Source organism: Oncorhynchus nerka, linkage group LG15, assembly GCF_034236695.1.
Source record: "Oncorhynchus nerka isolate Pitt River linkage group LG15, Oner_Uvic_2.0, whole genome shotgun sequence".
NCBI classification, from domain to species: Eukaryota; Metazoa; Chordata; class Actinopteri; order Salmoniformes; family Salmonidae; genus Oncorhynchus; species Oncorhynchus nerka.
Window position 1 is genome coordinate 9,693,224 of NC_088410.1, and position 12,009 is coordinate 9,705,232.

The 12,009-nt window shown below is 45.3% G+C and overlaps 1 pseudogene; it reads right to left on the reverse strand.

Moving 5' to 3' along the window:
* LOC115123670 (MICAL-like protein 2) overlaps positions 1-11,742 on the reverse strand; it is a 36,960-nt pseudogene extending 25,218 nt beyond the window's left edge.
* Between the last annotated feature and the right edge of the window lie 267 nt (positions 11,743-12,009).

Consider the following 12,009-nt stretch of genomic DNA (forward strand, 5'->3'; position numbering starts at 1 on the left):
GTGTGAGTATCATGTGAGCAGCGTGTGAGTATCATGTGGGCAGCGTGTGGGCAGCATGTGAGTATCATGTGAGTATCATGTGGGCAAATCAAATCAAATGTATTTATATAGCCCTTCTTACATCAGCTGATATCTCAAAGTGCTGTACAGAAACCCAGCCTAAAACCCCAAACAGCAAGCAATGCAGGTGTAGAAGCACGGTGGCTAGGAAAAACTCCCTAGAAAGGCCAAAACCTAGGAAGACACAGAGAGAGGAACCAGGCTATGAGGGGTGGCCAGTCCTCTTCTGGCTGTGCCGGGTGATATGGGCAGCGTGTGGGTATCATGTGGGCAGCGTGTGAGCATCATGTGGGCAGCGTGTGAGCATCATGTGGGCAGCGTGTGGGCATCATGTGGGCAGCGTGTGGGTATCATGTGGACAGCGTGTGGGCATCGTGTGGGCAGCGTGTGAGTATCATGTGGGCAGCGTGTGAGTATCATGTGGGCAGCGTGTGAGTATCATGTGGGCAGCGTGTGAGTATCATGTGGGCAGCGTGTGAGTATCATGTGGGCAGCGTGTGAGTATCATGTGGGCAGCGTGTGAGTATCATGTGGGCAGCGTGTGAGTATCATGTGGGCAGCGTGTGAGTATCATGTGGGCAGCGTGTGAGTATCATGTGGGCAGCGTGTGAGTATCATGTGGGCAGCATGTGGGCAGCATGTGAGTATCATGTGGGCAGCATGTGAGTATCATGTGGGCAGCATGTGAGTATCATGTGGGCAGCATGTGAGTATCATTTGGGCAAATCAAATCAAATGTATTTATATAGCCCTTCTTACATCAGCTGATATCCCAAAGTGCTGTACAGGAAACCCAGCCTAAAACCCCAAACAGCAAGCAATGCAGGTGTAGAGAAGCACGGTGGCTAGGAAAAACTCCTGAAAAGGCCAAAACCTAGGAAGACACAGAGAGGAACCAGGCTATGAGGGTGGCCAGTCCTCTTCTGGCTGTGCCCCGGGTGATATGGGCAGCGTGTGGGTATCATGTGGGCAGCGTGTGGGTATCATGTGGGCAGCGTGTGGGTATCATGTGGGCAGCGTGTGGTATCATGTGGGCAGCGTGTGAGTATCATGTGGTATCATGTGAAGGCAGCGTGTGGTATCATGTGGGCAGCGTATGGTATCATGTGGGCAGCGTGTGGCAAGTATCATGTGGGCAGCGTGTGGTATCATGTGGTATCATGTGGGCAGCGTGTAGTATCATGTGGGCAGCGTATGAGTATCATGTGGGCAGCGTGTCGGTATCATGTGGGCAGCGTGTGGGTATCATGTGGTTATCATGTGGGCAGCGTGTGAGTATCATGTGGGCAGCGTGTGAGTATCATGTGGGCAGCGTGTGAGTATCATGTGGGCAGCGTGTGAGTATCATGTGGGCAGCGTGTGAGCAGCATGTGGGCAGCGTGTGAGCAGCATGTGGGCAGCGTGTGAGCATGTGGGCAGCGTGTGAGCAGCATGTGGGCAGCGTGTGAGTATCATGTGGGCAGCGTGTGAAGTATCATGTGGGCAGCGTGTGAGTATCATGTGGGCAGCGTGTGGCCAGTATCATGTGGGCAGCGTGTGTAGTATCATGTGGGCAGCGTGTAGTATCATGGGCAGCGTGTGGTATCATGGGCAGCGTGTGAGTATCATGTGGGCAGCGTGTGAGTATCATGTGGGCAGCGTGTGAGTATCATGTGGGCAGCGTGTGAGCAGCATGTGGGCAGCGTGTGAGTATCGTGTGGGTATCGTGTGGGCAGCGTGTGGGTATCGTGTGGGCAGCGTGTGGGTATCGTGTGGGCGCGTGTGGGTATCGTGTGTGGGCCGAGCGTGTGGGTATCGTGTGTGGCAGCGTCGTAGGTGTCGTGTGGGTAGGCGTGTGGTATTGTGTGGGAGCGTGTGGGTAGCGTGTGGGTATACGTGTGAGCAGCATCACGAGCAGCATGTAGGCAGCATGTACAAGCATACATACACATGACATGTTTACTCAGCGTATGTATGTGTACTACTCACTAGGTGATTGCCATGGATAAGTTTGTAGTACTGTGAGACATATGTCAGAATACTGAGTCTTGTGAGCTGTCTTCCCAGGGCCACCATGTCCTCAGCATCTAACAGAGAGCTGGGATCCCCAACTCATCCTCTCGCTACCCAGAACAGCCTGGAACACACTGAATAGAAGGTTGGAACACACAGAGGAATCAGGGGGCTGGAGCACAGGGAATGGAATGAAGGCTGGAACACACAGATAGATAGAAGGCTGGAACACACAGAGAGATAGAAGGCTGGAACACACAGAGAGATAGAAGGCTGGAACACACAGAGAGATAGAAGGCTGGAACACACAGAGAGATAGAAGGCTGGAACACACAGAGAGATAGAAGGCTGGAACACACAGATAGATCGAAGGCTGGAACACACAGATAGATCGAAGGCTGGAACACACAGATAGATCGAAGGCTGGAGCACACAGATAGATCGAAGGCTGGAGCACACAGATAGATCGAAGGTTGGAACACACAGATAGATAGAAGGCTGGAGCACACAGATAGATAGAAGGCTGGAGCACACAGATAGATAGAAGGCTGGAGCACACAGATAGATAGATAGATAGAAGACTGGAGCACACAGATAGATAGAAGGCTGGAACACACAGATAGATAGAAGGCTGGAACACACAGATAGATAGAAGACTGGAGCACACAGATAGATAGAAGGCTGGAACACACAGATAGATAGAAGGCTGGAACACACAGATATATAGAAGGCTGTACACCTGGGAACAAAGAGCTAAAGGTTGGAATGCCTGGGAACACAGAACAATAAGGCATGACAAAGCGTCTTCCCCCTCAGCAGGCTGAAAAGATTTGGCATCAGTCCCCAGATCCTCAAAAAGTTCTACAGTTGCACCACTGAGAGCATCTTGACTGGCTGGATCACGCTTGGTACGCCAAACTGCTTGGCCTCCGACCGCAAGAGCGCTACAGAGGGTAGTGCGTACGGCCCAGTACCTCGTACATCTACACACTGACTCAGTACTGGTACCCTGTGTATATAGCCAAGTTATGACCTCGTACCCTACACATGGACTCAGTACTGGTACCCGAGTATATAACCAAGTTATGACCTTGTACCCTACACACTGACTCCAGTACTGATACCCAGTGTATATAACCAAGTTATGACCTCCTACCCCTACATGGACTCGGTACTGGTACCCCGTGTATATAACCAAGTTATGACCTCGTACCCCTACACACTGACTCAGTACTGGTACCCTGTGTATATAGCCAAGTTATGACCTCGTACCCCTACACACTGACTCAGTACTGGTACTCCGTGTATATAACCAAGTTATCGTTACTCAGTGTATAGAGCCAGTATTGTTACTCAGTGTGATATAGAGCCAAGTTATCATTACTCATTGTGTATAGAGCCAAGTTATCATTCCTCACTGTGTATAGAACCAAGTTATCGTTCCTCACTGTGTATAGAACCAGATTATCGTTTCTCACTGTGTATAGAGCCAAGTTATCGTTTACTCAGTGTGTGTATAGAGCCAAGTTATCGTTACTCAGTGTGTATAGAGCCAAGTTATCGTTACTCAGTGTGTATAGAGCCAAGGATTATCATTACTCAGTGTGTATAGAGCCAAGTTATCGTTTACTCAGTGTGTATAGAGCCAAGTTATCGTTACTCAGTGTGTATAGAGCCAGAGTTATCGTTACTCAGTGTGTGTATAGAGCCAAGTTATCGTTACTCAGTGTGTATAGAGCCAAGTTATCGTTACTCAGTGTGTATAGAGCCAAGTTATCGTTACTCAGTGTGTATAGAGCCAAGTTATCGTTACTCAGTGTGTATAGAGCCAAGTTATGGTTACTCAGTGTGTGTATAGAGCCAAGCTATCGTTACTCAGTGTGTATAGAGCCAAGTTATCGTTACTCAGTGTGTATAGAGCCAAGTTATCGTTACTCAGTGTGTATAGAGCCAAGTTATCGTTACTCAGTGTGTATAGAGCCAAGTTATCTACTCCGTGTGTATAGAGCCAAGTTATCGTTACTCGAGTGTGTATGAGCCAGTTATCGTTATCAGTGTGTATAAGAATTTATCGTTACTCAGTGTGTATAGAGCAAGTTTTATCGTTACTCAGTGTGTAGAGCCAAGTTATCGTTACTCAGTGTGTATAGAGCCAAGTTATCGTTATTTCAGTGTGTATAGAGCAAAGTTATCGTTACTCAGTAATGTATAGAGCCAAGTTATCGTTACTCAGTGTGTATAGAGCCAAGTTATCATTACTCAGTGTGTATAGAGCCAAGTTATCGTTACTCAGTGTGTGTTTATTGAGCCAGAAGTTATCGTGATTACTGCTAAGTTACTCAGTGTGTATGAGTGAAGTTATCGTTACTCAGTGTGTGTTTATTCTGTGATTACTGGGAAGCTACTTCGTCTATGTTCTTTCTCTACACCTTGTTGTTTAAGGACCAATCATGTGATTGCTGTTTACCATATTGGTATCAAGATTGACAGAACCATGCTACAACACACTGTAGATATGGAGATCTGCTGACTCAGGGACTGGTCTGTAGAGGCAGAGACTCAGAGACAAGGTGTTGTTCTCATTCTAACACTCCCATTGGTCTGTAGAGGCAGAGACTCAGAGACAAGGTGTTGTTCTCATTCTAACAGTCCCATTGGTCTGTAGAGGCAGAGACAGAGATGTTGTTCTCCATTCTAACACTCCCATTGGTCTATAGAGGCAGAGACAAGGTGTTGTTCAGAGACAAGACAAGGCATTGTTCTCATTCTAACAGTCCCATTGGTCTGTAGAGGCAGAGACTCAGAGACAAGGTGTTGTTCTCATTCTAACAGTCCCATTGGTCTGTAGAGGCAGAGACAAGATGTGGTTCTCATTCCAACACTCCCATTGGTCTATAGAGCAGAGACAAGCATTGTTCTCATTCTTACCCTCCCATTGGTCTATAGAGGCAGAGACAAAGTATTGTTCTCATTCTAACACTCCCATTGGTCTATAGAGGCAGAGACAAAGCATTGTTCTCATTCTAACACTCCCATTGGTCTATAGAGGCAGAGACAAAGCATTGTTCTCATTCTAACACTCCCATTGGTCTATAGAGGCAGAGACAAAAAGCAGCATTTCTCATTCTAACACTCCCATTGGTCTGTAGAGGCAGAGACTCAGAGACAAGGCGTTGTTCTCATTCTAACACTCCCATTGGTCTGTAGAGGCAGAGACTTGTTCTCCATTCAAGCTCCCATTGGTCTGTAGACAAGGCGTGTTGTTCTCATTCTAACAGTCCCATTGGTCTGTAGAGGCAGAGACAAGAGACAAGGTGTTGTTCTCATTCCAACACTCCCATTGGTCTATAGAGGCAGACAAGGTGTTGTTCTCATTCTAACACTCCCATTGGTCCTATAGAGGCAGACATAAGCATTGTTCTCATTCTAACACTCCCATTGGTCTATAGAGGCTCAGAGACAAACATTGTTCTCATTCTAAGACTCCCATTGGTCTAGAGGCAGACAAAGCATTGTTCTCATTCTAACACTCCCATTGGTCTATAGAGGCAGAGACAGGTGTGGTTCTCATTCCAACACTCCCATTGGTCTATAGAGGCAGAGACAAAAGCATTGTTCTCATTCTAACACTCGTGGTCTATAGAGGCAGAGACAAGGTGTGGTTCTCATTTCTAACACTCCCATTGGTCTATAGAGGCAGAGACAAAACATTGTTCTCATTCTAACACTCCCATTGGTCTATAGAGGCAGAGACAAAGCATTGTTCTCATTCTAACACTCCACATTGGTCTATAGAGGCAGAGACAAAAGCATTGTTCTCATTCTAACACTCCCCATTGGTCTGTAGAGGCAGAGACAAGGTGTTGTTCCTCATTCTAACACTCCCATTGGTCTGTAGAGGCAGAGACTTAGAGACAAAGCGTTGTCATTCCAATACTCCCACACCACACATGACTGGAATAGCTGGTAAAAGTGACTGTGTGAGAAAGAGAGATGTCTTTGTTACTATTTCTGTGTTTGATGGGCAGAATGTGAGTTAACTCCTTGTTTACAGTAGCTGCTATATACGATCTCAATGTTTTAATGGACTGTCTGTGAATACAGCCTGAGCAACTGAAGTAGCTGGCCTGGTTGGCTGGCCTGGCTGGTTGGCCTGGCTGGTTGGCCTGGTTGGCCTGGCTGGTTGGCCTGGCTCTAAGCTGCATATTTAGACCAGCAAAAAGTATGAAAAAGAAAACAGACATGACAGAACAGGACAGATCCCAGCAATGATTCAGGACAGAAAGAAACAGACATGTAAGGCAGGACAGGATAGATCCCATCAATGATTCAGGACAGAAGAAAACCATTGCAGGACCATCAACAGTCTGGAGTTCTTGGGAATTTCTCTTGTTAGATTCCTCACTTTCCTGTCAGAAATGTTCTGGCTTTCTTCATGACTGGGAGAAAGAATGGAAAGCCACAAGGTTTCAGCGTCAAAGTGTGTGGGGTGTGTGTGTGTGTGTGTGTGTGTGTCCTCATCCACACATTTCAGGACCACCGTCTCCATGGAAAGCAGGAAGGAAGGACAGAAGAGCTCTCCATAACAGCGTTCCAAGTAGGACCCTGTTCCTGCGAAGTCCACTACATTTGACCCAAAGTTCTCCCCGGACCCTGGTGAAACTGAGTGCTATTTGGGAATAGGGTGCCATTTGGAGCTGTACTCCGTGACAACATGATTTTGATAAACAACATGTCTGTCTGAAGCCAGCTGAGTGTTATCAGTTCATCACCACAGCTATAAAAAAAAATCCTGTTTACATTACTATGATCCCAACTTTCACTTCTGAAAGGCAGGCCAGCCATGACACACACACACGAAACCTCCAGGCTAACTCTCCCTTCTCTCTCCTGTCCTGAGGAAACATCCAGGCTAACTCTCCCCTTCTTCTCCCTGTCCTGAGGAAACCTCCAGGCTAACCTCTCCCTGCTCTGGAGGAAACCTCCAGGCTAACCTCTCCCTTCCCCAGGCTCTCCCTGCTCTGAGGAAACCTCCAGGCTGAACCTCTCCCTGCTCTGAGGAAACCTCCAGGTGAACCTCTCCCTGCTCTGAGGAAACCTCCAGGCTAACCTCTCCCTGCTCTGAGGAAACCTCCAGGCTAACCTCTCCCTGCTCTGAGGAAACCTCCAGGCTAACCTCTCCCCTGCCCCTCCAGCTCTGCTCTGAGGAAACCTCCAGGCTAACCTCCCCTGCTCTGAGGAAACCTCCAGGCTAACCTCTCCCTGCCCTGGGAGGAAACCTCCAGGCTAACCTCTCCCTGCCCTGTGGAAACCTCCAGGCTAACCTCTCCCCTGCCCTGTGGAAACCTCCAGGCTAACCTCTCCCTGCCCTGTGGAAACCTCCAGGCTAACCTCTCCCTGCCCTGTGGAAACCTCCAGGCTAACCTCTCCCCTGTCCTGAGGAAACCTCCAGGCTAACCTCCTCCTCCTGTCCTGAGGAAACCTCCAGGCTAACCTCTCCCTTCTCTACCTCCAGGCTAACCTCTCCCTTCTCTCTCCCTGCCCTGAGGAAACCTCCAGGCTAACCTCTCCCTTCTCTACTCTCCAGGAAACTAGGCCACCCTCTCCCTGCCCTGAGGAAACCTCCAGGTTAACCTCTCCCTGCTCTGAGGAAAGGAAGGAACAACATCATTCCAATACAAAGTGAAAGTTTATGTGTGGAATCTAACAGGAGAAATTCCACAAATGTTCGACTGTTGATATGGCCCTGTTTTGCTTTCAGATGATACGTAACTATGGCAACTACATCAATCATTAATAACTGGCCTGTGACACAGAGCTGTGGATAGTCTGAGCACCAGTCTCTTTAGTTAACATGCTACTCTTGTCATTTGCTACAGAGGCTGGTCTCTAAGCGATCTCAACGTTCAATATGCAGATGGTTTAAAGCAGAGTTGCTCGTTGGTTGTTTGAAATAAGAATATTTTCCATGAGGCTAGAATGTTACTGTAGTTCTATATCAGAATAATCCAGAGGCTAGATGTGTTACTGTAGTTCTATATCAGAATAATTCAGAGGATAGAATGTTACCAGAAGTTCTGTATCAGAATAATTCAGAGGATAGAATGTTACTGTAGTTCTATATCAGAATAATCCAGAGGCTAGATGTGTTACTGTAGTTCTATATCAGAATAATCCAGAGGCTAGATGTGTTACTGTAGTTCTATATCAGAATAATCCAGAGGCTAGAATGTTACTGGTTCTATAACAGAATAATCCAGAGGCTAGAATGTTACTGTAGTTCTATATCAGAATAATCCAGATGCTAGAATGTTACTGTAGTTCTATATCAGAATAATCCAGAGGCTAGAATGTTACTGTAGTTCTATATCAGAATAATCGAGAGCCTAGAATGTTACTGTAGTTCTATATCAGAATAACTAGAGGCTAGATGTGTTACTGTAGTTCTATGTCAGAAGTATAGTGCTAGAGTGTTAATTAAGCCTAGATATATCACTCACGTAATGAATTAAGTGCTAAAATGGTGATCAGTTTGCTGGAGTTTATGGTCTGTAGTGACAGTCAGTTGGCTGTATAATCTATAGTAGTCTATGGTGAGGAGTAGGGAGATTTAGCTGGCTCTATTGTCTATGGTGAGACTCTGCTGGTTGTATTATCTATAGTAGTCTATGGTGAGACTCAGCTGGCTGTATAATCTATAGCGGTCTATGATGTGGAGTAGTGAGACTCAGCTGGTTGTATAATCTATAGTAGTCTATGGTGAGGAGTAGGGAGACTCAGCTGGCTGTATAATCTATAGTAGTCTATTGCTGAAGAAATTTGGCTTGGCACCCGAAACCCTCAAACTTTTACAGATGCACAATTGAGAGCCTCCTGTCAGGCTGAATCATCACCTGGTATGGCAACCGCAGGGCTCATCAGAGGATGGCACGGTCTGCCCAACGCATCACACTACCTGCCCTCCAGGACACCTACAGCACCCGATGTCACAGGAAGGCCAAAAGATCCTCAAGGACATTAACCACCTGACCACAGCCTTTCATCCCGCTATCACACGTCTGTGTGTGTTCATCAGTAACTTACCAGGTGGTTGTTGTCATAGACATTCTCCTTCATCAGGGAATCAAAGTCACTGAGGAGAAGAAGCACAGATTAGTTGATGACATGTCACATCAATCCACTGACACCTCCTATTATTCCTGGATCTCACCCCACTGACGCAAGCTACCTGGCATTATTCCCTGGACTCACACCCCACTGACGCAAGTTACCTCCTATTATTCCCTGGATCACAATCTAGTCCACAGGAGGCTGGTGGCACCTTGATTGGGAGAACGGGCCCGTGGTAATGGCTGGAGTGGAATCAGTGGAGTGGTGTCACAATATGTCAAACATTCCATTCACTCAGACTCCTTTGCAGAATCAGTGAAGTGGTGTCACAATACATCAAACATTCCATTCACTCAGACTCCTTTGCAGAATCAGTGGAGTGGTGTCACAATTCAATTCAAGGGCTTTATTGGCATGGGAAACATGTGTTAACATTGCCAAAGCAAGTGAGGTAGACAACATACAAAGTGAATATATAAAGTGAAAAACAACAAAAATTAACAGTAAACATTACACATACAGAAGTTTCAAAACAGTAAAGACATTACAAATGTCATATTATGTATATATATATATACAATGTACAAATAGTTAAAGGACACAAGATAAAATGAATAAGCAAAAATATGGGTTGTATTTACAATGGTGTTTGTTCTTCACTGGTTGCCCTTTTCCTCGTGGGCAACAGGTCACAAATATTGCTGCTGTGATGGCACACTGTGGAATTTCACCCAAAAGATATGGGAGTTTTCAAAATTGGATTTGTTTCGAATTCTTTTGTGGATCTGTGTAATCTGGGGGAAATATGTCTCTCTAATATGGTCATACATTGGGCAGGAGGTTAGGAAGTGCAGCTCAGTTTCCACCCTCATTTTGTGGGCAGTGAGCACATAGCCTGTCTTCTCTTGAGCCATGTCTGCCTACGGCGGCCTTTCTCAATAGCAAGGCTATGCTCACTGAGTCTGTACATAGTCAAAGCTTTCCTTAATTTTGGGTCAGTCAGTGGTCCAGGTATTCTGCCGCTGTGTACTCTCTGTTTAGGGCCAAATAGCATTCTAGTTTGCTCTGTTTTTTTGTTAATTCTTTCCAATGTGTTAAGTAATTATCTTTTTGTTTTCTCATGATTTGGTTGTAATATAATATATAATATATCAATATATTATATATATCAATATAATATAATATATATATCAATATAATATATATAATATATATAATATAATATATAATAATATATATATCAAACATTCCATTCACTCAGACTCCTTTTGCAGAATCAGTGGAGTGGTGTCACAATATATCAAACATTCCATTCACTCAGACTCCTTTTACAGAATCAGTGAAGTGGTGTCACAATACATCAAACATTCCATTCACTCAGACTCCTTTGCAGAATCAGTGGAGTGGTGTCACAATATATCAAACATTCCATTCGCTCAGAATCCTTTGCAGAATCAGTGAAGTGGTGTCACAATATGTCAAACATTCCATTCACTCAGACTCCTTTGCAGAATCAGTGGAGTGGTGTCACAATACATCAAACATCCCATCAAACATCATTCACTCAGACTCCTTTGCAGAATCAGTGGAGTGGTGTCACAATATGTCAAACATTCCATTCGCTCAGACTCCTTTGCAGAATCATTCAACAACGTCTTCACTTGAGAACTTCACCATCATAATGACAGCGTCAATGATGTCACTCCATCTTATGACCAGTGATTCACTTTGCTATTATTAAAACGTCAACATGCATCTCAGAGTCAGTCTGACACGCGCCAGTTTTCCACTGATTCTATAAAAATATATATATTTGGGTCTTTAGACGGAGTTCACCGGAGTGAAACATGTGGAAATGATGCCTTGTCATTCAGACAGTAGACGGCCCAGGCTACTGATTATCTCAAATAGTTAATGTTATGTTTAGGACGGTTACCCTGTCCCCTACTGTTTACTGTAAACCTATAATCTACTGTGTCTTTAAAAAAGAAACATTTGACAAAAGACTAGGCTTTATCACTGATGAGATTTCACCGATATACAGATATTGTTGTATTCAGAAATCGTGTTAAATTCCGTTTTTAATTTGGGGATTAGTTTACAAATCGAAAGGAAGCACAAATGTTTACTGCCACGTTGAGTTAGCAAGAGTTGTAGGGTTTTCATGTCCAAGTTGTTAGGCTACTGATACTTACAGGGAACTACCTCCAGGCAACATGAACATAATATTTATTTCGTGTTGCATACAAGGGCTACTTTGTTGCAGTGAATACAGGTTACGCTGTGTCACCATACAGACAAAAATCAAGACTCATTCCTTGTTAAACTGTCGAATTTATTCACTTCCTCATAGAATTTCGCAACTCTCGAAGTAGTTCTATCGATACTGCCCTCTACTTACATGAGGTCGGGTCTGTTTCGGTGAATGAGGGCGCAGAAAGCCATCCCGTCCCTGAAAGAAGTGGTCATATTGGTGATAGTGACATCTCTGTAACCCTGAACCTGGATCTTACACCACTGTTGCAGCGCTTTCACCGCCGACATCCTAGTTCTCTCCGAAACCCCGAACCGAGTGTAAGCGGCAAGACGCGATCCAAGTTCACGAACTGATCGCAACTAGTTGAGTTTCCACAACTTGAATAAATAGACGAGTGACTGAAATCCCCCTTACGGAAAAAAAATGTTTTGATCCAACTTCTGACGAATGATTAAGGGAAACCTCATTAAAAAAGAGAGAGATACAAAGTAGTCCGCGTGGTTCTGTTCAACGAGTTATATAAATACACTAGATAACCCATAGGGGACGCTGTGTTGAAGCCTCCGCGCCTCCATCTTATCACTCCCCCA